General features: G+C 46.0%; 1 long non-coding RNA gene across 1 annotated transcript in view; it reads right to left on the minus strand.

Annotated features, from left to right (window-relative positions):
• Positions 1-530: 530 nt before the first annotated feature.
• Positions 531-27,653, minus strand: part of LOC122926754 — a 266,580-nt gene continuing 239,457 nt past the window's right edge. The window contains exon 3 of the long non-coding RNA XR_006387711.1: positions 531-623. This is a non-coding gene — a long non-coding RNA (uncharacterized LOC122926754). The remainder of the gene's footprint in view (positions 624-27,653) is intronic.

The following is a 27,653-nucleotide window of genomic DNA, read 5'->3' on the forward strand; positions in this document are numbered from 1 at the left end:
GGGTGTGAAAATTGTGGTAAATCATGCTGGTTAAAAATAAACCCCGTTTTAACAAAATGATTTATTGCCATTGTAATGGTGGGATGGGTCAGGATAAGCACAGCCTGGAAAGGGTTTAGGTGGCCCATGGAGATATGACGGGGAAGAGGAGGAGTCGCTGCTCTGGCTCACCGGTGTGGGCATCCAGGTCATTGGGTGGTGTCTCCCACCTCTGAGGAGTTGGGGTGGGGGGGTTGGGTAAGATCCTTGTATGTATGAGTTATAAAGACATATTGGGTCATTTATCAAACTGGTGTAAAACAGAACTGGCTTAGTTGCCCATAGCAACCAATCCAATTCCACCTTTTATTTTTGACAGCTTCTTTTGGAAAATGAAAGGAGGAATCTGATTGGTTGCTATTGGCAACTAAGCCAGTTCTACTTTATACCAGTTTGATAAATGACCCAAAACTTTCCAATACTAGATGTTTTAAGCAGACTTCTATTTCCCACTTCTTTTCAATTTACCTGGTGGAAACAGAGTTACCTACCTTCATATTTCTGGTCTTCACATCTCCTTCATTTGCTTATCTTGTGTGTCCAAAGGAATTTCTGTGTAAAACGATCAATTATAATCATCCAACCTGAGAAAATAAAAATGAACATGAGCATGTGGTGTATGTGTTAGGGTTCATGCCCATAACCGTGTCAAGGCCGGGCCCGTATTGTGGCCCATAAAATACAGGCCTCTGCAGTTCTGGCACCGCATCACGGATGCGGACCTATTCACTTGTTTTTTGCCCTCTTTTTGTCATCTGTATTCCACGGGCACTGCTAGGCTGAAAAAGACTTTCCAGAGCATCTCCTAGCCTAGCACCTATCCATGAAAATTACCGACCAAACACGGATTGCATGCTTATATTGTGTCAACACGGAAGCACAGTCTGCAGAAACCACTGTTGTGTGAATATACACTGGGGGTCATTTATGATGCCAGTTTTTGGTGTAAAAAAGTTGCTAGACCCCGTGCCTGTGCAACAATATTTTACACCGTGCTTGCTCGGAGTGACAGTGCCCGAACACCCAGCCTGACAAATATACTGGAAACAGGCGTTAAAGAAGCAGAGTGAAGACGACTCCATTTAGGGGCTGGAGTGGTTTTTACTCCAGGCGCACAGACTGCCGGCGGTGCGCCTAATTTAGGGCGGCCTGAGCCTCATCATAAATAAGGTGCCTTCTCCACTAGCGGGGGGGGGGGGGGGGGGGGCATGTGCTGGGAAGCTGGAGTCCTGTGAGGTGCAGGCATGAGTCGGTCACAGCTCCTCTTGGGGCACCGACGTTAGGTGAGTATGAAGTTTTATTTTTCCTATGGCACAGAGATAGCAATTTTTATTACTTGTAGGGCATTCGGGGGATATTATCACTTTTTAAGGTGGCACTAAAGGAGAAATTTTTTACTTTTTGGGAGGTATTATCAGTTTGTTCAATGAGGCACTCAGAGGCAGTATTACTTTTTAAGGAGGGAACTCAGGGAACATTACTTTTTAATGGTCTCGTGGGGGACATTACTACTTGTTAAGAGTCACTCAATAAACATCACTGTTTAAGGGGTCACCAACTTTTCAAAAAACTTTTGATACATCATCAGGTTGGGGGAGGGGTTGCCTGAGTGCTGAGACCCCCACCAATCACTGCTGAGGAAGGACTTGAGACAGGATGATAGACCCATATCATGAAGCAAGAAGAGAGAGCATGATATGCGTTTGTTCTCTCCCCTCGTTCTAGTGATAGGTGGGGTCTCAGCGCTTAGACCACCATCAATCTAAACTTTTGATATGTCTCTATTACATATCAAAAGTTTTTTGAAGAGTTATCAACGCTGTAAGGGGCATTCAGGGTCAGTATTACTTTCAGATGGGCATATAAAGGAGAATTATTACTGTCTAGGGGTCAAAAAAACAGGCACAATTATTTTCTAATGAACACATGGGGCATTATTTTTTTTTTCTAGCAGGTACAAAGGGAGCATTATTATTGTCTAGAGGGCACAATGGCGACATTAATACTTTGGGGCACTACGGATATGTAACGGTCTCTTGTTTCTAGGGACAGTAGGATGGTAATTTTAGTTATGACAGTATTTGGGGGCACAGTGCCACACTGGGTGTACAGTCATAGGGGAAGCGAGAGGCAGAGAATTGGCGATATCAGCAGGATGGTGAGTGGAAGAAGTCATTATGGTGGCCTGGGCCAGATGGACAACACAAGAAAAGTGAACGATCCCAGTCAGAGAAAAGCAAGTCATTGGCTTTTACTCTGCTTCATCCACTTATATGCCTGTATAAGTGAATGTAGCAGAGCACCTGTGTAAAAGTAATGGCTGACACTACATGGTCAATGTTTGGGAGTATTATTGGTAACATTGGTCTTTGTATAGGGTGGTTTGTTTAGTACCAGTGTGGTGATTCAGTCTATATTCAGTGGTATTGGCAGTGGTGATGGTTTGGTGTTACCAGGGTTAGGGGCCCCTTATGTGCTTGACCCCTAACTACACCTCTGCTGGTAAGCACTGCATTAAGACAATGCTCTGTAGAAGACCTCCAGTTCTCAGTGGAGCCTGATGTGAAGGGATAAACAGGATCTGCAAGTGACAGACTCTGCAGCTTGCTGTTATGCCCCCCCAGTCTGATGCAATGCTGAAGAATACCTTACGTTCTTATGTTACACCAGGAAGGGTGCGGAAGAATATGTCCAACAGGTGCAGGGAACAATACAGGAGCCGGTTCTTTCCCTTGTTTAAATAACTCTGCTGCCTGCATTTACAGTGTACATAGTGCAGCAAATCACTGTATCTGGAGCATAATATGCACATAACCTACATACAGCGAGTGTGCCATCCGTGTCCTCACACAGGACCAGAAACCTTTCCTGCTAAAAGGGGCCCCACAGATGGCCTTATACCTGGGACCACCCTGAATCTTAAAGGGTTTGTTCCAAGTGGACATCTATGGCTTTCCCAGGGTTACATAACCTCAGTGACCCTTTCCTATCTCGAGAACTGGACGCTGTCGGGAATGGAGAGGTGGTTGTGCATTCGCATTTCTCTCCATTCTCTTCTTTGGGCGTTCAGAAAATAGCAGGTTAAGCACACCAAGTATATTTAGAAGTCCCATATAGCCACTCACCTCTCCATTCCTGTGGATATTCCATAAAGTTGGCACTGTATAGTGGTATTTACACCATATAGTGATATTTTTGCAGTGTGTGGTGGTGTTGGCACTGTATACAGTACTGGTATTTAGACTGTATAATGATATTTACACTATATACTGGCATTTAGCCTGTAAAGTGGTATTTATACTGTATAGTGGCATTTTTGCAGTCTTATGTTGGCACTGTATCGTGGTATTTACACCATATAGTGGTATTTTTGCAATGTGTGGTGGTGTTGGCACGGTATACTGTACTAGTATTTACACTATATAGTGGTATTTTTGCAGAGTATGGTGCTGGTTGTACTGTATGACGGTGGTTTCACTGCATACTGGTATTTACACTGTATAGTGGAATTTTTGCAGTGTATTGTGGTGTTGGAACTGTATACAGTACTGGTATTTACACTGTATAATGATATTTACACTATATACTGGTATTTATCCTGTAAAGTGGTATAGTGGTATTATCACTGTATACAGTACTGGTATTTTTGCACTGTATAGTGGTATTTACACACTGTATCATGGTATTTTTGCAGTGTATGGTGGTGGTTGCACTGTATAGTGGTATTTACACTGTATCGTGGTATTTTTGCAGGTTATGGTGGTGGCTGCACTGTATAGTGGTATTTTTGCAGCATTGTGTTGGCACCGTATTGTGGTATTTACACCATATAGTGGTTTTCTGCAGTGTGTGGTGGTGTTGGCACTGTATGCAGTACTGGTATTTACACTGTATAATGGCATTTTGTACTGTTTAGTGGTATTTACACTATATGGTGGTATTTTTGCAGTGTATGATGTTGGTCGCACTGCATAGTTGTATTTACACTGTGTAGTGGTATTTTTGCAGTGTATGGTGGTTTTGGGAATGTATAGCAGTATTTACACTGCATGGTGGTGGTTTTGCAGCATACTGGTACTTACACTGTAAAGTTGTATTTTTGCAGTGTATGGTGGTGTTGGCACTCTATACAGTACTGATATTTGCACCCTGGGAGGGGGTTGGGGGGGGGGTCACCCACAGAATGTACTCCATAAGGTATCATTCACAGTAAGGCCTGCCCTGTATATATGGGTCAGTTTATATACTGAGATATTATGGCCCCCATCAGATAATCATACTTATTGAGTCTTCAGTGTCTTGTGGGGTAAAAGTTTCATATTATGGTGCACGCCATATTTGCGCTATGATTTGCGAATTTTAAATGTTCTTGCCACTTATCAAGAGGAAAGTGGGCAGGGTTTAGATGGAGGGGCGTGGCCTCAAATTTACTGTAATTTACACTAGAAACTATGAATTATAGTTCAAATGGAGAAATGCTAGATTTATCAAGAGGCCTGTCCCATTAATTTATCCCCAATCCACAGGAGAGAAGATAAGTGTCTGGTGTGGGTCCGGCCACTGGACTTTTTTAACTGCATGTAATTTAAAATGTAATTGTATAACGTAACCTGCTGTTTATTAATTTCCTTATTTTTTGTCCGTCTCACCGAGCTGGCCGAACATGCTCAGCCATATCTTCTGTTGGCTGCTCAGCTGTGGCAGGTACAGGTAGAGAGCTGCAGCAGAAAGGACATGCCCCCTGAGCTACCAGGCTGAAGATAATTAAGCAGAGCCATTGGAGCAGTTCATGTGGAGATCTCTGGACCCACGTGAGGTACAGGGCTGGTCCTTGCTTTGTTAGAAAGGTATTGTCATGTACTATATGATGTCTGATTTTCATTTTCTACATTAGTCACGGCATAACCCCTTTAATCTGCAAATCCAATATTCTCAGTTGTTTCCGGCTAAATTAAGAGTGGTGGCGCTGGGATCTACACGGTCCAGAAGAGGCGGCACAATGGCTGGATTGCCACGAAAATCAATTGAAAGAGCAAAACAAGGTCTCCTGAGAGGTTGGCGTCCAGGACGATATGTTTTTGTTGTTGCACCCGGCTTCTTGGGGTGTTTTCCTGTTCCACCTTTTTCTTATTTTCTCTCTCTCTCTCTCTCTCTCTTTTTACCTGATTGTCCATGACCGGCGTATTGTCGAGTTGTTTACCCCCCCCCCCCCCCCCCCCCACACACACACACACACACACACACAATTCTCGCTCCTAACCCAATAATGACAGACACAGCAAGTGGATTTTAAGGCCACAGCAGCCTTTTGTTAATAATATAAATACAAATAAATAACATAAATACAGAAAACCCAGGCCTTCCCACCTGTAGGCCATGCCCAAGAACCGTATCAATAACCTAGAAAAATAACAACACAGGGAGGGTCCTTGGAGCCACATAAATGACGGATAACGGCCCCACCCTCTGTTAAATTACCTCTAACCGATGAACGCCAGCTCAGAGGCAGGAACCGGTAACCAAGGGCAACCAACCTGCCATATCCCACCTTAAACCAGTACCTGGGGAGTCCAGAGCCTCCTTTTGGCTCCCTCCCCACCATAGAAAAAAAGGGGGTCAGTCAGCACATCCCAAACCGCAGGAGCACATTGCTATGGCAGGGAACAACACTAAAAGACAAAACATGCAATGCGACAACTCACTGCAATAACTCAGTGAGTTGTCACATTGCATGTTTTGTCATTTAGTGTTGTTCCCTCCCCACCATGCCAGAACCACCAACTCCAAGGACCCCCCACCGCCCCAGGCCGCTATGACAAAGCCCACTAACCAATTACTGCCGGACCAACAAAAAAATCCACTCGGAACCACCCCAGCCAACCCCCCCTCTTGCACACGACCGTATAGCTTTGAGTATTTTGTGGTCCGCAAAAAACGGATCTGAAAAAGATTCGGATGACGTCCGTGTGCATTCCGTTTAGAGAATAGTACTATCCTTGTCCGTTATGCGGACAATAAGGTCCCCTGCACACGACCGTATTTTTTTTCCATTTCCGTTTTTTTGCAGAAAAGGGTCACTTCAAAGGGTCCGTAAAAACAATGGAAGGTACTCCGTATGCATTCCGTTCCTGTATTTCCATTCAGAGATAGAACATGTCCTATTATTGACCACAAATCAAGTTCCGTGGCTCTATTCAAGTCAATGGTTCAGCAAAAAAAAAAAAGGAATGCATCCGTATGTATTCTGTATCTGTTCCGTTTTTGCGGAACCATCTATTGAAAATGTTATGCCCAGCCCAATTTGTTTATGTACTTACTGTTTAAACATTAAACATTATTGTATGCAAAAAACGGATCACAAACGGAAAAACGGAACGAAAGCAGAACAAAAACGGAAACACTTCTGAAACAAAAAAACTGATCCATTTGAACCGAACCGCAAAATCATACGGTAGTGTGCAGGAGGCCTAATAGGACATGTTCTATCTTTGAACAGAACAGAAATGGAATGCATACGGACTACCTTCCTTTTTTTGCGGCTCTATTGAAATAAATGGTTCCGTATACGGTACGCAAAAAACGGAACGGAAAATATGGGATTACACTTACCGGTAATCATTTTTCCTTGAGCCTATGACAGCACCCATGGATAGCATCCGCCCCCTTCCTCAGGACAGGAAACAGGAAGCACAGCCTCTTCAAAAGGGAGGTACAACCCCCATCATGCCAGTCCTATTCCAAGAACTAAGGAGACAAAAACACTACACCACAAAACCACAACAGAACAAATGCTCATCTCTGTGTGAAAACACACGTATATATATATATCTCTATATATTCTAAAATTCTCTCTTTTTTTTTTTTTTTTTATTGTAGGGGAGGGAATTAGGCAGGTGCTGTCATAGGCTCAAGGAAAAATGATTACCGGTAAGTGTAATCCCATATTCCCCCCCTCGCCTATGACAGCACCCATGGATATCTAGGCGAGATCAACCTAGGGTGGGACAACTGCTTGGAGGACTTTACGCCCAAATCCCAAACCCTCCTGTGAAGGAAGCTGCAGCCTATAGTGCTTAAAGAAGGTATGAGCAGAACTCCAAGTAGCTGCTCTGCAAATCTGGTCAATAGAAGCGGAAGCTCTTTCTGCCCAGGATGTAGACACTGCTCTTGTTGAGTGTGCTCCAAACCCGGCAGGAGGAGGAACCCCCTTAGAGGAATATGCCAGATAGATGGCTTGTTTTATATACCTGGCTATGGACTGAGAGGAAGCAGGGGAGCCCTTCTTCTGTCCCTGAAAGGAAACCACCAGCTTAGAGGACAACCTCCAGTCCTGAGTGGCCAAAAGGTATTGGATTAGACACCTTCTAACATCGAGGCAATGAAATTCCCTTTCCTTCTGATTCTTGGGTGAGGAACAGAAGGAAGGTAAAACTATATCCTGAGACCGATGAAAGGATGATGAAACCTTCGGAAGGAAGGCAGGGTCAGGAGATAAAATAACCCTATCTTCTAAGATATTGAGATACGGTTTTTCGATAGAGAGGGCCGAAATCTCACTGACTCTTCTAGCGGAAGTAATAGCTAGCAAGAAAACTAATTTAAAGGTCAAGATTTTAATAGAGATGTCCTCAATGGGCTCAAAGGGATCTCCGGTTAAGGCAGACAGGACTAGGTTCAAATCCCAGGGGGGAACTCTGGATTTCTGGACGGGAGCGAGTCTAGAAATTGCAACTACAAATCTCTTAATCCAGGGGTGGTCTGCTAACTTATACTCAAAGAGAGCACTTAAGGCAGAGATATGGACCTTTAAAGTACTGGGCCTCAGCTTTTTATTCCAGCCTTCCTGGAGGAAGCTCAGGACTAGAGGCAACTCCGGGGGTTCCAAGACATTAACTGGCTTGTTTGCAAATCGAAGGAAGGCCCTCCAAACCCTCAAATAGATTTTAGAGGTAACAGGTTTTCTGCTGGATAAAAGGGTGTCTATCACCTCCCCGGAAAGACCCTTCATCTCTAGGATCTGCCTCTCAACAGCCAGGCTGTCAAGTGCAGGCTCTCCAACTGTGGATGAAGTAATGGCCCCTGAACTAGTAGCCCCGGGAAGACGGGAAGTACCCAGGGGTCTGCTACCGACATCCTCCTTAGCCAGGAAAACCAGACCCTCCTGGGCCAAAAGGGGGCTATAGTAATTACTAGGGCCTTCTCCTCCCGAATCTTCTTCAGGACTCTCGGGAGTAGCTTTATAGGAGGGAAGGCATACAGGAGGCCTACTCTCCATGACTGCGCCAAAGCGTCCACTGCCGTGGGCCGTTCTAGTGGGGATAGAGAGAAGAACCTTTTCACTTTTCTGTTTCCCCTTGTGGCAAAGAGATCCACCACCGGGAGACCCCAGAGAGCCACGATGTCGCTGAAGACCTGTTGATCTAGGGACCATTCCCCCTGCTGAACACAATGCCTGCTCAGAAAGTCTGCCTTCACATTCTCCCTTCCCTTTAAGTGTACCGCCCTGATCGATGGAAGGAAATCCTCTGCTATCTCGAAAATCTCTCTGGTGAGAGACATTAGATCTGGAGATCTCGTCCCCCCTTGACGATTGATATAGGCTACTGCTGTCATGTTGTCGGAGTAGATTAAGATGTTTCTGCCTTTTAAAAGGTGGAGGCACTTCTTCAAGGCCATGAGGATCGCCAGGAGTTCCTTGAAGTTGTGAGATCTGGGAACTATCTCCTGATCCTACTGTCCCTGCAGAAGTAGAGATTCTGTGTGAGCTCCCCACCCCCAAGGACTTGCGTCTGTAGTCAGAGAGAGGGGATCCTGCCTTGACCAAGGGACTCCTCTCTGAAGGTTGGAAGGTACTGTCCACCACTCTTTTATTGTACGAGTTGAAAGGGAGAAGAGGGAATCCAAGGATAGGGGATCTTTGTCCCAAACTCCCAGGATCTGCAGCTGAAGTGACCTCGAGTGGAAGTGGGCCCATTCTACCCCCGGGATTGCAGCCGTCATTAGGCCCAGAACTGACATAGCCTCTCTTAGAGAGATGGAACGGCGAGTCACAATGTCCTGAACCCTGGAGACTAGCAGAGAAACCTTCTGTGTCGGGAGAAAACACATCTGCTTCTGGGAGTCCAGGAGCAGCCCCAGAAAGGTGCATATCTGACTTGGTACGAGATTGGATTTCTGGAGATTTAACTCCCAACCCAACTTTACCAGCACCTCCCTGACCCAGGCAATCCCTTCGGATAATTGTCCCGGTGTCTGAGAGAGAAGGAGGAAATCGTCCAGATAGGGAATGACAATCAGATCCTTCTCCCTCAGATGAGCCATCATCTCTGCTACAATCTTCGTGAAAAGCCTGGATGCCTGAGACAACCCAAACGGCAGGGCCCGAAACTGTACGTGTAGGAGTCTGTCCGGGAACTGAACTGCTACTCTCAGGTACTTCTGGTGACTGGGATGGATTGGGACGTGGTAATAAGCGTCCCTGAGGTCCAGGGTCGCCATGTAGCAGCCCAGGAATAAATTCGGAATTATGGAACTGATAGTCTCCATACGAAACCTCTCGTACACCAGGTATTTGTTGAGCAGTTTCAGATTTATTATGGTTCGGAAGGTGCCATTCGGCTTCTTTACAAGAAAAAGTGTCGAATAATAGCCCCTTTCCCTCTCTTGAGTAGGAACCTCCTGCAGGACCCTCTTCTTTAGTAAATCTGCCACTTCCAGACGCAATGCTTCTAGCTTCTCTGGGCTGGAGCGATAGTCCGTCAAAACGAACCTTTCTGGAGGAGTTCTTAGGAAGTTCAGGCAATAGCCCTGTGAAATGATTGAGAGGATCCAGGGGCTGTTTGAGATCTTCCGCCATTGATCTGCGAAGAGGGAGAGACGACCTCCAACCGGGCATCTGGCGTCATTGCGGAGGCTTCTTAGAGGCCTCTCCACCTGAAAAAAGAAACCCTTTGCTCCTTCTGGGCGCATTACCAGACTGCCTGGGAGTTTCTCTTCTCTTAAAGTTAAATCTGGCCGACTGAGAACGAAAGGGCTTCTTAGGAGGCTGCTGATGAATAGAAGGGAAACCCTTTTTTCTGTCAGAGGCCTTTTCCAGCAGATCATCCAACGTGGGCCCGAAGAGAAATTCACCCTGACAGGGGATAGCACACAATTTTGCCTTCGACCCCACATCTCCCTTCCAGTCTTTTAGCCAAATCGCCCGACGGGCGGAATTTGAAAGAGCTGCGGCTCTTGCTGACAGCTTCAGGGAGTCCACTGAGGCATCCGCTAAGAAGTCAATGGCACTGTACAGAGTTGGGAATGACGAGAGGAGTTGTTCCATGGGCGCTCCTTTCTTCATCTGCTCCTCCATCTCCTTCATCCAGACCTTTAAGGACCTGGCCACAGAAGTGGCGGCTATAGCGGGCCTAAAAGAACCAGCCATCGCCTCCCAGTTCTTCTTTAAATAGACCTCTGCTCTTCTGTCCATAGCATCTTTAAGAGTTCCTGCATCTTCAAACGGGAGGGCTGCTCTCTTAGAGATTTTTGCTACCGGAGCATCCAACTTTGGGGCTCTATCCCAATCAGCAGAGGCTTTGTCCTCAAAAGGATACTTCCTTTTTAAGGCAGAAGGCACGAAAAATTTTCTGTCCGGCCTGCTCCATTCATTCTTAATAACCGAAGTTATGTTCTCATGCACATCAAAACATTTCAATCTTCTGGGACCTAGGCCCTCGAACATGGAATCCCTCATAGACTGGGGTTCTGCTTGATCATCAAGCCCCATAGTTGCCCTGACAATCCCAACTAGAGCATTAATGTTCTCTGGGAGGAACAAGGGTCTCCCCGCCAGCTGCTCGTCCTGCGAATGATCCGAGGATGGAAGTTCTCCCCCCTCCTCTAACCCGGATAACAGCTCCTGATCGCTTGAAGCGGGAATAGAGACCGCGGCGGAAGTACTAGGGCGATCTTCAAGCAGATTACTCAAGGATTCTTTAACTGTTTCTCTGACTTCATCCTTGATAATCTTCTTTAGGCTTGATAAGAGAGAGGGGGCCTCATCCTCCAATAATTTGCCTACGCAGGCCTGACATGCAGGTTTGCCCCAACCGGACGGTAGATTCCGCTTGCAAATAGCACAGCCCCGCTCCTTGGATCTTGACCCCCTTCTCTCTTTAGAAGTCTAAACACATAAAGCAAAGACAACCATCAGGTACTGAGATAAATGGAAAATGCAGGGCATTCGCCCCTCTTACCCCCACCGGTACCGAGGATTCGTTGGTGGTTTCAGTGGGTTCTGCGCGCTGTGTGGGCTCCATTTTCTGCCACTGGCTCTCATCCATGGAGTTCACTGCAGGCCAAAACACCAGCCTGCAGTGAGAGCTGGCTGGTTTTTGAACTTGCCGGGCGCGTGCCGGCACCCTCCCCTTCCGGTCCAAGGCCCGCCTCCTCCCACTGCCAAAAGCCGGAGGCCAAGATCCGGCGCCGACTGATGACGTCAGCGCCGGCCTGACCTACCCGGAAGTAACCGTGTCGCGCGCGCGCGAACGCCAGCGGCAGCCGAACATACGGCACGGCCGCAGAGGTTCGCCAGGCCGGGGACACCGAAGCAGCCCCGACGGGGGAGTGACCGGACGAGAGGGAGTCCAAAGGGGCCAGACTTCAGCAGCGGCTTCCGAGGAAGACTTACGCCGCTCGGGTAGGCCCTCCTCCCACGGGTATCAACCAAGGGGCTCCCGCAGCTGTGCATCCACCCTGTCCCTTAGGACAGGAAACAGAACTGGCATGATGGGGGTTGTACCTCCCTTTTGAAGAGGCTGTGCTTCCTGTTTCCTGTCCTGAGGAAGGGGGCGGATGCTATCCATGGGTGCTGTCATAGGCGAGGGGGGAAAAAAATGTTTGTGTGCAAGAGGCCTTACCTGTCTCGTTTTCAGCCTGCCACATGCTGTTTACAAGAGACGCACCTAACTAAAAGCACAGTACATTGGCTACGGAAGTCATGGGTAAGATACTCGGCGCACGCGGTCTTTTCATGACATTCCATATAAGCATATTAGTACACAAAAATTTCAGATGTGAATGTATTCCTGGAGGAGGAGGGGAGGTCCGTCTGTGTATTCTGCAGCATTGAAGGTATTCAAGTAATGTTGGTGGCAATATATACGGTATCCCACCGCCGTTCTCATTGACTCCCCTGAGACTGATATTAGACTTTATGGCAGAGCATCCGGGAATCCCGTGGCTGCTTGTTGGGGATTATACCTGTACACCTGATGAACGTCTAGATAGGTGCAGGGTGGAAGGAACTGGGAGATCACCGGGAAGCTCTGCGTTATGTAACATTATGAAAGCGGTAGGCCTGATAGATGTATGGAGGGCGCGGCATCCTGCAGAACGTAAATATTCCTGCAGCTCGTCCACATATCATAGTCTGTCCCGAATAGATATGGCCCTTGCGAATGCTGCAATGTTTCCGATGGTCCAGTCCTCTGATCAGCCAAGATAGTCATCAGATCATTCCCTACTGAAGCTGGATTTGGACTTGTCTGGGGGGGCCGAAAATGTGGAAATGCAATGCAATTTGGCTGCAGATTCTGGGGGATCTGACAAACATGAATGATGCCCTATAGGAGTACTTTATGCTAGTACTGCGTCTCCACGTGCAGTGTGGGAGGCCTTGAAAGCTTACTTGAGGGGGCTTTTGATTTAAGTCCATTAGTACACACAAAACTCGGTCTAGGGAAGCAGATGTTAGGACTTATAAAGCTGTGGCTGATGCGGAGGAGGCCTTTGGGGCAGCACCATCACAGTCTACCACCAGGGCACTGAGAGAAGCGCAGGACAATCACAGGGATGCCCGCTGTCGCTCCTACTGTTTACAATAGCCATAGAGCCCTTGGCAGCGAAAATCCTCTGACATTGGTTGGTTTCAATATGCACAGGTACATAATAAAAAACTGCCCTGTATGCTGATGATATTCTACTATTTCTGGGAGATACGTCAACTTCCCTGTCGGCCACTATGTCTCTTATAGACCAGTTTAGTAGGTTGTCGGGCCTTACTGGCAAAAATCGTCGCTTGATGCCCATTGATGGACAGGCTGCGTCTGCCACGGCAATCGCTAACAATATCCCATGTGTTGAGAGTGTTAAGTATTTAGGGATTCAAATTTTTCTCAGGCTCACGGATTTTGAGGAGTTAAGTATCTGTATGTGAAATTTTGAGTGAAGATTAGAGCATGGTGTAAGTTGTTTCTATCAGTAGTGGGAAGAGTTAATCTCCTCAAGATGGTAATGATGCCTCAACTACATACTCCACAACGCCCAGTCTGGTTGCCCCTGGATAGAATACATAGAATTAATTCCATCTTCAGGGATTTAGTGAGGGAAGGGTCAGCCTAGGATAAAATTGGAGACATTGCAGTATGCCAAGACGGCGGGGGGGCTGGCTGTACCGAACCCTTGGGTCTATTACTTAGCAGCGCAGTGTCATTTTAAAGGCTGGTCGGACTACACACTAGTTGAAATGACTAGTCAGATTCTGCAACAAAAAAATAGGTGGGAAAGATTTTATGTGGATTCTGGAAGGAGCAGGGATTCCTATTCTGGAGGAAAACCTTCCCTTGATGGGGCTCATGAGAAAAGTGTGGAATAAGATGAAGCAACTGAGAGGTGTTACGGGCACTAGGGAATTTGCTCCGCTATGGAACAATTTCCTTCTACCTGAGTTCCTCTCATTGACAGAAATGTTTGATTGGAAGAACAAGGGGATTCTTAGGATAGGGGATATATTAGATCAGGGATGCTCAACCTGCAGATCTCCAGCTGTTGTAAAACGACAACTCCCATCATGCCCTGCTGTAGGCCGATAGCTGTAGGCCAGGCATGCTCAACCTGCGGCCGTCCAGCTGTTGCAAAACTACAACAGCCTACAGAAGGGCATGGTGGGAGTTGTAGTTTTGCAACAGCTGGAGGGCCGCAGGTTGGGCATCCCTGTATTAGATAATGGGGTGTTTAAATCCTTCACGGATATACCGGAGGTATTTCAAATCCCGCGCACGAGTTTCTACTGATATCTCCAATTGCGTCATGCATTGGACACTAAGATTAAAAAAGGCATTAGTATTATTAAAATAGAGACAGCCCAAAAATTTGTGCTTTCAGGAGGGAATAAGAGAGGCTGATATCTATGCTTTACACAATGCTGCTGGATAAATTCCTGGATTCTCACCCATTAAGGGTCCAGTCACACGTCCGTAAGTGTTTTGCGGATCCGCAAAACACAGGCACCAGCAATGTGCATTCCGCAATTTGCGGACCGCACATCGCCGGCACTATAACAGAAAATGCCTAATCTTGTCCAAAATTGCGGACAATAATAGGACATGTTTTATTTTTTTGTGGCAACGGAAGCACGGATTCGCAAATGCGGATGCAAACACCACGTTCCGGCCCCATTGAAAATGAATGGGTCTGCACCCGTTCCTCAAAATTGCAGAACGGATGCGGACCCATTTTGCGGACGTGTGAATGGACCCTCACACAGATGAAGAAATGGGAGAGAGATGTGGGGGAGATATCGTGGGATCAATGGGATGATATTTTAGAGGCAGTGCCACTGGCATCATTGAGTGAACAGGGGAAACTATCCCAAGTTTTCATTATTCATAGAGTATACAAAACGCCAATATACAGCACATTGGTGTCAGAAACAATGCAAAGTGTCCAAGATGCTTATAGGAACAGGCAGATCTGCTTCACATGATGTGGCACTGTCAGAGATTAGACGAGTATTGGGTGGGGAATGGTATATTAGAGATTATACACCAAGTATTTTCCGTAAGAGTAGATAGAGACCCCAAAATATGTATATTGGGTTATGTCTCGAAGGTAGGGACGGACCAGGCTATAAAGATGGCATTGGGATGGCTCTAGTATGTAACCAGGAAACGGATAGCCTTATACTGGATAAGGAATTTCGCTTAAAAGTTAATAACATGCTGGTGTATAAAAAAAAAAGCTATATTCCTAAAAAAAGGTTGCCCCACATAAGTTCGACAAGCTATGGAGTAACTGGATGTCTCATAACCACATTGTGATCTAAGAGTATAGGGTAAAGAGACGAACCATTGCCGGAGTGCGTAAGGGTAAGAGAGGGGGGTAGGGAATACTGGGGGTGGAGGTAGGTTTTCATATATTTACTTATCTAGAAAATAACAGTGTATTATAAAAAAAATTTCCATTACGGCATTCACTGCACAGGAATTTTTTATTTTTTTTTTGATAGTTCAGACATTTCTGGACACGGCAAAACTTTTTTGTGTTTATATATTTTTATATGTAAAATTGGGAAAGGGGGGTGATTAAAATTTTTAATATAGTGTTTTTGTTTTGATTTTTTACACTTTTTTAAATAATCTTTTTGATCCCTTCTATAAATGACAGGGGCAGCTCAATCGCCGTTCCCTGTCATTGCGCCCGGTTATGATACAGCTGACACCTGCTGCGTATTGAGTTCCATACAAATGCAGGCACCTAATGCCTTTTTTTTTTTCATGGGACCCAGAAATTCCTGATGGTGGCCCTAGTGACAAATACCTTTTGAAATAAGGAAATGAGCACAGACTTTTTACAGCACTGCGCATTTCAAATAAAAGGAGTAATCTGCAGAAATTAGATTAAGTTGGATAATGAGCAAATAAATACTTTAATTAGTCTGATTTGTAGCAGTATAAGCTATTGGCTTCTATAATCCTTCCAAGTCTTAAACCTCTGATAATGTAGTCCAGGAGGAATTTCCAGGATTTATATTATACTTTCGCTTCTTCCTCCACCAGGAAAACCTGAAAGATAAGATTCGGAGCCATCGCTTGCTGAACCTGTCTGAAGTTATCTAGATATATGGGACTATTCAGTTTTAGCAGCCTGATCCCAAGCCTAATCCAGCTTTTCTATTTTCGGTTAACCCAGAAGGCCTGATCTAGTGGAAAAACATGACATACCGGTTCTAGGACTAACCGATTTCCTGCCCTAAAGAGTTACACAAAGCACTGAACAAATAATAGAAAAGGTTATTCACTAGCAGAAATAAAAGTTCTATCAAACGTTCAGCTTCCCGACACATAACCAAATAGCTTCTCTACAAACTGAAAATCAAGTGACCACCGCATCTAAAGCAACAGAGAGGTCACCGGGCCACATTTCTCATTGTGTTTATGACGGGTTTTGTAGTAAAATTCACCAGAACTTGGGCCAGATTTGAGAAATCTTTTGTGACTTTTCTCCTCACTTGTAAAATTAGTGAAGTGACAAGAAAAGCAGGTGTGGTCACTAAGCTCTTTACATGGGCTGATTCTCGGCCAGATGATCGTTATCAAGTGTTCATAGGAACGCTCATTAGCGATTATCTGGCGGTATAAAAATGCTGCTGATTACCTGATGAACGATTGAAACACTCATTTATTGGGTAATCGTATCATTCAGGTGGTCATAAATCAGCGTTTGCCGGCAGCAGATCGTTCTGTGTTGAACAGTATCTGCTGCCAGCAATCAAGGAGTCAGCATGGGGAAAAGTGATGGCATTGGTGATCACTGCTCCCCATACTGTGGAGGAGATCGCTGCATGTAATGGTAGAGGTCTCCTCTGCCGACAAGCAGGCAATTGCTGGGAAGGAACGTTTCCTTCCTGACAATCACCTGCAAAATTGGCCTGTGTAAAGGTCCTTTTAGTTTAGGACACATTTATTAACTGGCTGGAGTAAGGGAAGTTGTGCAGTTTTGGCATAAATCTACTTTTCCCCACAGCAAGTGTAAATGCCCCAAATTTATGTACCGTAAATACTTCCACATTTTAAAGGGAATCTGTCACCTGCAAACCCTGTGAAGGACAGTACATGATTTGTGGGGTACTACCTCTACTTGGGGAGAGAGTGCCTTATTCGGCAGGAAGAGACTTAAAGGCCATACCTGCTCCTCTGGAACTCTGGGAAGAAAGGGATGCAAATGAGATCTTAACGAGCTGTGCCTCTAATGCCACCAGATATAAGGCAGCTATCCTATAATCAGTGTTTGACCCTTTATATAGGCCTTCAGACATGACTAGGATATTAAATAAGTCATCACCTTATCTGCAGACAGCTGTTTCAGGGTGATTGCCCCTCAGGGCAGGGCAGAGAGTACTGGCTTAACTGGGTGAGAGGAAAAGTCTGAATTAGTCGGCATGAGGAGACTTATAGGTCATACAGTCAGGTCCATAAATATTGGGACATTGACACAATTCTAACATTTTTGGCTCTATACACCACCACAGTAGATTTGAAAGGAAACAAACAAGATGTGCTTTAACTGCAGACTGTCAGCTTTAATTTGAGGCTATTTACATCCAAATCAGGTGAACGGTGTAGGAATTACAACAGTTTGCATATGTGCCTCCCACTTGTTAAGGAACTAAAAGTAATGGGACAATTGGCTTCTCAGCTGCTCCATGGCCAGGTGTGTGTTATTCCCTCATTATCCCAATTACAATGAGCAGATAAAAGGTCCAGAGTTCATTTAAGGTGTGCTATTTGCATTTGGAATCTGTTGCTGTCAACTCTCAAGATGAGATCCAAAGAGCTGTCACTATCAGTGAAGCAAGCCATCATTAGGCTAAAAAAAACAAACAACACATCAGAGAGATAGCAAAAACATTAGATGTGGCCAAAACAACTGTTTGGAACATTCTTAAAAAGAAGGAACGCATCGGTGAGCTCAGCAACACCAAAAGACCCGGAAGACCACGGAAAACAACTGTGGTGGATGACCGAAGAATTATTTTCCTGGTGAAGAAAACACCCTTCACAACAGTTGGCCAGATCAAGAACACTCTCCAGGAGGTAGGTGTATGTGTGTCAAAGTCAACAATCAAGAGAAAACTTCACCAGAGTGAATACAGATGGTTCACCACAAGATGTGAACCATTGGTGAGCCTCAAAAACAGGAAGGCCAGATTAGAGTTTGCCAAACGACATCTAAAAAAGCCTTCACAGTTCTGGAACAACATCCTATGGACAGATGAGACCAAGATCAACTTGTACCAGAGTGATAGGAAGAGAAGAGTATGGAGAAGGAAAGGAACTGCTCATGATCCTAAGCATACCACCTCATCAGTGAAGCATGGTGGTGGTAGTGTTATGGCGTGGGCATGTATGGCTGCCAATGGAACTGGTTTTCTTGTATTTATTGATGATGTGACTGCTGACAGAAGCAGCAGGATGAATTCTGAAGTGGTTCGGGCAATATTATCTGGTCATATCCAGCCAAATGCTTCAGAACTTATTGGACGGCGCTTCACAGTGCAGATGGACAATGACCCAAAGCATACTGCAAAAGCAACCAAAGAGTTTTTTAAGGGAAAGAAGTAGAATGTTATGCAATGGCGATGTCAATCACCTGACCTGAATCCGATTAAGCATGCATTTCACTTGCTGAAGACAAAACTGAAGGGAAAATGCCCCCAAAACAAGCAGGAACTGAAGACCGTTGCAGTAAAGGTCTGGCAGAGCATCACTAGGGATGAAACCCAGTGTCTGGTGATGTCTATGTATTCCAGACTGCAGGCTGTAATTGACTGCAAAGGATTTGCAATCAAGTATTAAAAAGTGAAAGTTTTATTTATGATTATTATTCTGTCCCATTACTTTTGGTTCCTTAACAAGTGGGAGGCACATAGGCAAACTGTTGTAATTCCTACCCCGTTCACCTGATTTGGATGTAAATACCCTCAAATTAAGGCCTCATGCACACGACCATTGTTCGGGTCCGCATCTGAGCCGCAGTTTTTGCGGCTCGGGTGCGGACCCATTCACTTCAATGGGGCCGCAAAAGATGCGGACAGCACTCCGTGTGCTGTCCGCATCCATTGCTTCGTTCCTAGGCCCTGCCCAAAAAAATATAACATGTCCTATTTTTGTCCGTTTTGCAGGCAAGAATAGGCATTTCTACAATGAGCCGGCCATTCCGTTCTGCAAATTGCGGAAGGCACACAGGCGGCTTCCATTTTTTGCGAACCGCAAAAAAACTGAATGGTCGTGTGCATAAGGCCTTAAGCTGACAGTCTGCAGTTAAAGCACATCTTGTTTGTTTCATTTCAAATCCATTGTGGTGGTGTATAGAGCCAAAAATGTTAGAATTGTGTCGATGTCCCAATATTTATGGACTTGACTGTAGATGCTCCTGTGGAATTCTGGACAGTACAGTAAAACATGTATAGATCGGACTCTTATTCCGCTGCGGTGCTCCTGCAAACCGGCCCTGTACTCGTGAGCAGATAATGGAGAGGACTGCAGGAGAAGTCCCATCAATGCCAGTTTGTGGGCGCACAGAGCGGGAACAAGGCTGTATATCAACATGCAAGTTACCAATCTGAGGTTGAGGGCAGGCGATCTACATATATTGGTGTGCTTCATAGGCTTGCAGAGGGTGAACGGTTCTTTTCAATAAGTTTGGCACAATCTCGGCAGCCACCGTCTCCACTCTGACCACTGTAAAATACACTAGTAAATGTGGGCAAGTGACTATCACTATGCGTCTTGCATTATAAACGTCCGTATAATGAAAACGTATACAATGGTCTAATACTTTGTGTGAAGCCTTTCTTGTCAGTAAATGAAGAACATCACTGTTTCCTTGGATGGAAATCTATCCTGGGCCCGATGTATTACACAGGTATGCTAGTGGAGTCACTAATAATACACAGGCTCCTTGTACATGACCATATTACGGCCCCATCAAATAGGCATATTTAGAGTCAAAATACTCCTATGGACATGTTCAGACCGAGCATATATATTCTGTGGGGAAACCGTGCAAGGGTGGGATTCAAATTTTTAACAACGGGTTTCCTACTCAACGGCGGACACGCAGCATCACAACACATGTTTACATATACGTACACCATATATACACACACTACACACACATAAATACGCCATATACACACTACACACTGTGGGGATTCGCTCTGGTAGGCAGGGTAAGCGGACGGAGGCAAAAAACTGTTTGTAAAACAAAACTTCAGTGTTTATTCACACACAAGGCAAAAACAAAGCGACATTTTTCAGTCTTGGTGTTAGTTCACACAAAGGAAAGTCCAAAGAATAAAACAATCACCTTGTTAGCAGGTTTTTCCAGCGGTCCACAACATGCTTTGGGGGCCTGTTTCCCCGCATGCAGCTCTCAGCCATCTAGCACAGCACCATGCCCCAGACCCTAAAACACCTTACTGCTGAGCCCAACTGTCTTTTACGGGCAGCTAGGTGTTGTCAAAACCCGGATCGGCACTTAAAATCCAGTCTGGTGTCTGACCCCACCTGGCTGCCCAGCCCAGCAGCACACACTGGGAGGAAAAAGCCTGTCCTCCCAGACCATACACTTCACTGTGTCACAACAAATACACATGGCACACATACATTAGGGTGACCACATTTCCTAACTGCCATTCAGGGACACTTACATTCACAAGTGCATTTCGTCAAACTTATACTTGAGACTGGCAAAAACATATCTGCCTGTGCATTTTTCAGTATTTCTGCACATTAACTGGCTACTTTGCTGCCCTAAACCCAAAGAAGAGGCAGACATTATTATTCATTGCAAAGTTAAACTTACATTTTGTCCTCTTTAATGCTGATAACGGCCGCACAGTAGAGATCCCGGCCAGGCCGACGTCACGTGAGTCTAAGATCACACGGTCGCGGTCACGCTACTCGGCCGCTCAGCAAGGCAGTGGAGGAGCCACACACACATAGGACAGTACTATGCGATGCCGATCTGATTCGGCGATCGCATAGTATAAAGAAGTGACTGTCACCAGGGCCGGTTCTAGGTGAAATGGGGCCCTGGGGCGAAAAACAATAAGGGCCCCCCTCATGACACTTGATGACTTTCACAGAGGAAACTGTATATTGTGGGGCACGGTGTATGCTATATGTGTATAACAAACATATTTCATATGAAAACTTACAATTACTTGGCTTGGCCCTTGGGGATCTCGGACACCACTTCACCACTTTGGCTGGGGGCTCGGCGGAGCTGATGTTCTGTTTTATCCTAATGAGAAAGATTTCATAATAAGGATTTGTAGAAGGGGCAGAGGGATAGCAGAGCAGGGAGAGGCTGGTGCTGCTACTAGGGGGCTCATACCATGGGGGAGTAATAAAGCCCACCATAATGCCCCCCCAGTAGAAATAATTCTCCTTATAATGTGACAGTGCAAAAAATACCCCCTTGTAATGCCCCCAGTTGAGCTAATGTCCCCATAGTGCCCCCATAATGTGCCAGTATAAAATACCCCTATATAGTGCCCCCAGTAAATGCCCCCATAGTGCTCCTCTCCCCCTCCCTCCTAGTGCCCCCCATAATGTACCAGTATAAAATGCCCCATATATAGTGCCCCAGTAGATGCCCTTAGTGTCTCCTATAATTTGTAAGTATAAAATACCCCTTCTCAGTGTCCCCATAGATGAGCCCATAGTACTCCTCTCCCCCCTTCCCCATAGTACCCACCATAACGTGTCCCAGTATAAAATGCCCCTATACAGAGCCCCCATATAAAATAACCGTTCTTTGTGGCCTCAGTAGATGCCCCTATAGTGCCCACCAATAATGTGCCAGTAAGAAGTGCCCCCAATATGCCAGTAAGAAGTGCCCCCATAGATGTCCCCCAATAATGTGCCAGTAGTCAGAGCCCCCCCACCATCATGTGCCAGTAGCCATAGGCCCCCCTATCATGTGCCAGTAGCCTGAGGCCCCCCATCATGTGCCAGTAGCCATAGGCCCCCCTATAATGTGCCAGTAGCCATAGACCCCCCTATAATGTGCCAGTAGCCATAGGCCCCCCTATCATGTGCCAGTAGCCTGAGCCCCCCCATCAACATGTGCCAGTAGCCATAAGGCCCCCCTATAATGTGCCAGTAGCCATAAGCCCCCCCCCCCATCATGTGCCAGTAGCCACCAGTATTAACAAAACAAAAAAACACTTATACTTACCTCCTTGGCAGTGATGTGATGCAGGTCTCTTTTGGCCTGTGTTCCGCGCTGTACGGCCCAGGGCTCAGGCGGCACGAATCGCGCCGCCTGCGCTGGCCTCTGATAGGCTGCCGGCCTAGTGCCGGCAGCCTATCAGAGGAAGGGGAAGGGACACACCTCTCCCTCCCCTGCTGCACAGCCATCTGTATCGCTGTCCTGAGGATGGCGATACAGATGACTGGAGATAAGAGCTTCCACAATGGAAGCGCTCATCTCCGGCCCCTTGCCTCTATGGAAGCGCCAGCCCTGACTGTCACAACAGCAGCCGACGGCTCAGGTCATTCCGGGACACTGCATTGTCCCGGAATGAGGGTGACCGGGACCCGGGACAGACTCTCCAAATGCGGGACTGTCCCGGGCGATCTGGGACACGTGGTCACCCTAACATACATAAATAAACCATATATACACTACACACACATATCACCCAACTAAGGAGCTAAACTACCAGCGGCGCGTGAAGCAATGGAGGAAAACATCTCCAGCTGCCACCACCAGAGCAGCGGATCGGGAATCAGCCGGTAATACAGTTCTCAGATCCAGTTGTAATTTTAACAACCGGATCTGGAGAACTGGAGGGAACTGGCTGAATCCCATGCCTAAAACCGTGTTTATACCAAGTGCCATGGATTCTCGCTGGTAATCTGCGCTGGGGTCTTCATAAAGCGACAGAATATTTCTGCTTGGATTTCAAAATCGCACAAAGGAAGGATGAACATGTCCTTTGCTGGAACAGTTTTTGTGTGAAAATGGGGCTAATCTGTGGTCAGATCTACAGCAGTCAAACTACAAATTTATGGCAGAAATCCGGGGATTTGTGCCACGTATTCTGCAACAAATACATATTTCTGACGTTTGTTTTTCACCATGTGAACAGACCCCAATAGGACATCACACACTTTACATGATGCAGTAATTGAGCATTATCCTTTGGCCTCATGCACACGACCGTTGTTTCATTCCGTGTCCACTGTTCAGTTTTTCGTGATTTTCTGTGGACCCATTGACTTTCAATGGGTCCGTTGAAAACTCAGCTAATGCACCGTGTGTCATCCGCGTCCGTGATCCGTGGTTTCAGTCCTTCAAAAAAATATAACCTGTCCTATTTTTTTTTACTGAAAACAGTTCGCGGACCCATTCAAGTCAATGGGTCCGCGAAAAAACGCGGAGGCACACAAGATTGTCATCCGCGTCCACGTGTCCGCTTTCATTTTTCGTTTTTTTCCTATCATTTGCATGGCAAACTTGACTTAGACTTTTTTTTACTTTCCTTCATGTCTGGTGATCCTCCAAAAATAAAGGAAGACACACGGAAGCGGATCACGGAACAACGGAACCCCATTTTGCAGGACCGAGAAAAACAACTGTCGTGTGCATGAGGGCTTTATCAAACCTAAAATTGCTGAACTCCAAACATTAGACCATGATCCACACTGAATAGGTTTGATAAAGGGACAGTACTTAGAGTTTGGCCATGTATTTTTTCACTAAAGCCTTAAAAAAAGGCTTAGGCCTCTTGCACACGACCGTATGTATTTTGTGGTCCACAAAAAACGGATACGCAAAAAATACGAATGACATCCGTGTGCATTCCGTATTTTGCGGAACGGAACAGCTGGCCCCTAATAGAACAGTACTATCCTTGTCCGTAATGCGGACAATAATAGTTATTACAGTTATTGTTCCGTTCTGATCCATCAAAAAAACTGATCCTGTAAAAAAAAACTGAACCTGAGCATCAGTTATGCACATTTGGCATCCATTTCAGCCATTTCCTTCTGAGATCCGTTTTTTTTTTAAGACAGAATTTTTCTGTTCTTCTGACGGATGTGATGTGAACCATACCTTACTTGGTTTACTTTGGATTAGGGCTCATGCACACGACCGTATGTATTTGGCCATCCACAAAAAATGGATGTGCAAAAAATACGGATGACATCCGTGTGCATTCCGTAAATTGCGGAAACGGAACAGCTGGCCCCTAATAGACCAGTACTATCCTTCTCCGTAATGCGGACAATAACAGTACATGGAGTAACTTCAGTTTTTTTTGCGGACCCATTAAAATGAATGGTTCTACATACGGTCCGCAAAAAAAAAAAAAAAAAGGAACGGACACGGAAAGAAAATACATTCGTGTGCATGAGCCCTAACTCTCCCATTCAGGATAGCGGAATCACTTCGGACATACAAGCTTCTTTAGGCCTCATGCACACGGCTGTATTTTTTGTGGATCGGGTGTCAAGTCATTCATTCCTGTGGAGCCGCGAAAGATGCGCACAACACACTGTATGCCGTCCGCATCTGTATGTCCATTCCGAGGCCCCACAAAAAAGATAGAACGTGTCCTATTCTTATCCGTTTTGTGGCCAAGGATAGGACATTTTTTAGTGGGGTTGAAAAAAAATTGCGGGATCCAGGTTTTGAAGATCGACAGTTTGTGGACCCCCAAACAGATTTGATTGTGTGCATGAGGCCTTACTCTGGGATACACAGCATGCTGACATACTGTACTATCTGCATATGTTTAGTGACAAATCCAAAGATTGGATCTTGTCCTGTTAGTCAAGATCCTCGTCTTTGGTTCTGAATATACGCCCCCCCCCATGTACATGGCACCTTACACCTGATTCACCCCTGAACAGATCAGTTCTTGTTAGTTTCCAACCATCGTTTGCGCACTATATACACTGTGTAATGCGATTCCTATAGGATTGTATATAAAAAAAATAGCAAAGAACATCAAGTCAATTCTGCTTCTCATATATTAGTTTGAATGTTAAAAGTCAAATACAACAAACCTGCAATGTACCAACATCTGTACCGGGAGACCATCGCTCTCAGACAGGGATTTACATAGGGCATTCAAATAGGTGCATGAATTATGGCAGTTTGCACTGGCCATTTGCCTTCCAAATTATAGACAAATGGATGCATGAAAGGAGATCCATGTGGCAGGTGCCCTTTGATTTGTGTTGGGACTGAATGCTATCATGTGTCGACCTGTCAAATCTAGGGTTTGAACTACGAATGTACACACCTGTATTATCTATCTATAGTGTGGGGATTCGCTCTGGTAGGCAGGGTAAGGCCTCGTGCACACGAACATATTTTCATTCCGTGTCTGTTCCGTTTTTGTTTTTTTTTGCGGACCGTTCATTTCAACGAGTCCGCAAAAAAAACAGAAGGTACTCCGTGTGCATTCCATTTCCATATGTCCGTATTTCCGTTCCGCAAAATAAATAGAACATGTCCTAATATTGTCCGCATTACGGACAGGGATAGTACTGTTCTATTAGGGGCCAGCTGATCCGTTCCGCAAAATACAGAATGCACATGGATGTCATCCGTATTTTTTGCAGATCCGTTTTTTGTGAACCGCAAAATACATACGATCGTGTACATGAGGTCTAAGCGGAAGCAGTACTGAAGCTCAAAACAGTTCTTAAACACAAGTTCAGGGTTTATTCACACAAGGCAGGTTAACAAAAACAAAAATCACCTTAGGTTTTAAGTCCTGGTGCTTAATTCACACCATGCCGCGGGTACTGCTTAAGAAGGTCCTGTCCTGGTGTTTAATTCCCACCGTGCTGCGGGTAACACGGAAGAGAGACAAGTTCAGGTGTTCGCCAACCTGTCCTCCCAGACAGGTCACAAGCCAGCATTCAGCCACAGCCCTCACACCCCCCTACCTTTTAAGACAGTCAGCTGTCAGCAAAGCCCAAACTGGCATATGAGATCTAGTCCGGTGCTTGACCTCACCTGGGTGTCAATCAGTCCAGCAGCACATGCTGGGAGGAAAATACCTTCCTCTCCACACAAGACCTTTCACCAGAGCCCTGCTTCTAAGGTAGCAAAGTGGGGAACAAACCTCATGTAATACCCCACCATCCCCAGGAACAACTTTATTTGCCTGCTGGTGACAGGTCATGGCCAACTCTGTATCGCTTGCATCTTGCTCATCTGGGGTTTGATGACTCCGTGCCCAATGACATACCCTAGGTATGGTGCCTCCTCCAACCCTATGGCACTTTTTTTTGGGTTAGCGGTTAGCCCAGCCCTTCGGAGGGAGTCCACTACGGCCTGTACTTTTGCCAGGGGACTCTCCCAGTCAGTAATAAAAACAACAATATCGTCAAGGTATGCCGAGGCAGACCAATGATGTGGACGAAGCACAATGTCGATTAACCACTGGAATGTGGCGGGAGCGCTATGCAGGCCAAAGGGTAACACCTTATACTGCTATAGCCCCTCGGGCGTGATAAAGGCAGTTTTTTTCTTTGGCACCCTCCATTAAGGGCAATTGCCAGCAGGGGTGTTGCTAGAATCTCAAAAGATCTGGGGCCCAAGCCCCAATGAATATGGCCCAGTTCTCTATGTCGACCCCCCCCACCTCCCCCTACACACTGCACTTTCCTGTACTTGCTATACAGCAGCACATACCTGTCACATCCAGGGCCTCCAGGTGATGTATCCTTCGATGTAGATCTTCTGTCATCATCTTCTTCATTTGGTCCATATAACTTCTCTCAGCCTCCTCGTCTCTGCAGAGTGTGACACACAAACATCTTAGCGTCCTAACATTTCTATCATCATCATTAATAATACCTTCACAGAGCCCCCAGTAAAAATAAGGCCCCCAATTGTTCCCCCAGTGGCAATAAAGCCATCTACATACCCCCAGTAGTAATAAGGCACCGATAGTGCTCCTATTAGAAATAAGGCAGATCTATAAGTCCCTCCTATAGAGCCCCAGTAGTAATAGGAATGCCTATAATGTCCCCTGGATATAGGGCCCCCTGTAGTTGTATTCCTCCCTCCACCATACAGTCCCATGTAAATAACATCACTATCCTCCCTTCAGCCCCTCCAACAGACAGTCCCATGTAAATAACACAATTTCCCTCCCTCCGCCATAGAGTCCCATAAAAACATCACACCTTATCTCCAGCCCCCTCCAATATATAGTCCCATGTAAATAACCTCCCTCTCTATCTACAGAACTAGGGCTGCAGTAAACGATTATTTCATTAATCGAGTATTCTATCAAATTTTTTTTATGATTAATTAATCTAATAATAAAAAATGAATTAATAGACTTTTTCCTTTATAAAAACTCATCAGACCCCCTGCCATCAGTTCCCAACACCCTTCGTTCCCCCCTGTGTGATCAGCCCAAGTGCATCAGTTCCCCCAGTGCCATCAGCTCCACTATCCCCCAGTTCCATCAGCTCCCCCCACCCCATGGCAATCAGCTCCATTCCCCCAGTGCCTTCAGCTCTCCCCCACCCCAGTGCCTTCAGCTCCACTCCCCCAGTGCAATCAGCCCCTCCATGCCATCCATTGCCATGTCTCCCACTCCCCCAGTACCATCAGATCAGCCCCTCCATGTCCCCTACTCCCCCAGTGCCATCAGATCAGCCTTCCATGTCCCCCACTCCCCCAGTGCCATCAGATCAGCCCCTCCATGCTCCCCACTCCCCCAGTGCCATCAGATCAGCCCCTCCATGTCCCTCAGTGCGATAAGATCAGCCCCTCCATGTTCCCCAGTGCCATCAGATCAGCCC

This window comes from Bufo gargarizans, chromosome 2 (assembly GCF_014858855.1).
Source record: "Bufo gargarizans isolate SCDJY-AF-19 chromosome 2, ASM1485885v1, whole genome shotgun sequence".
NCBI classification, from domain to species: Eukaryota; Metazoa; Chordata; class Amphibia; order Anura; family Bufonidae; genus Bufo; species Bufo gargarizans.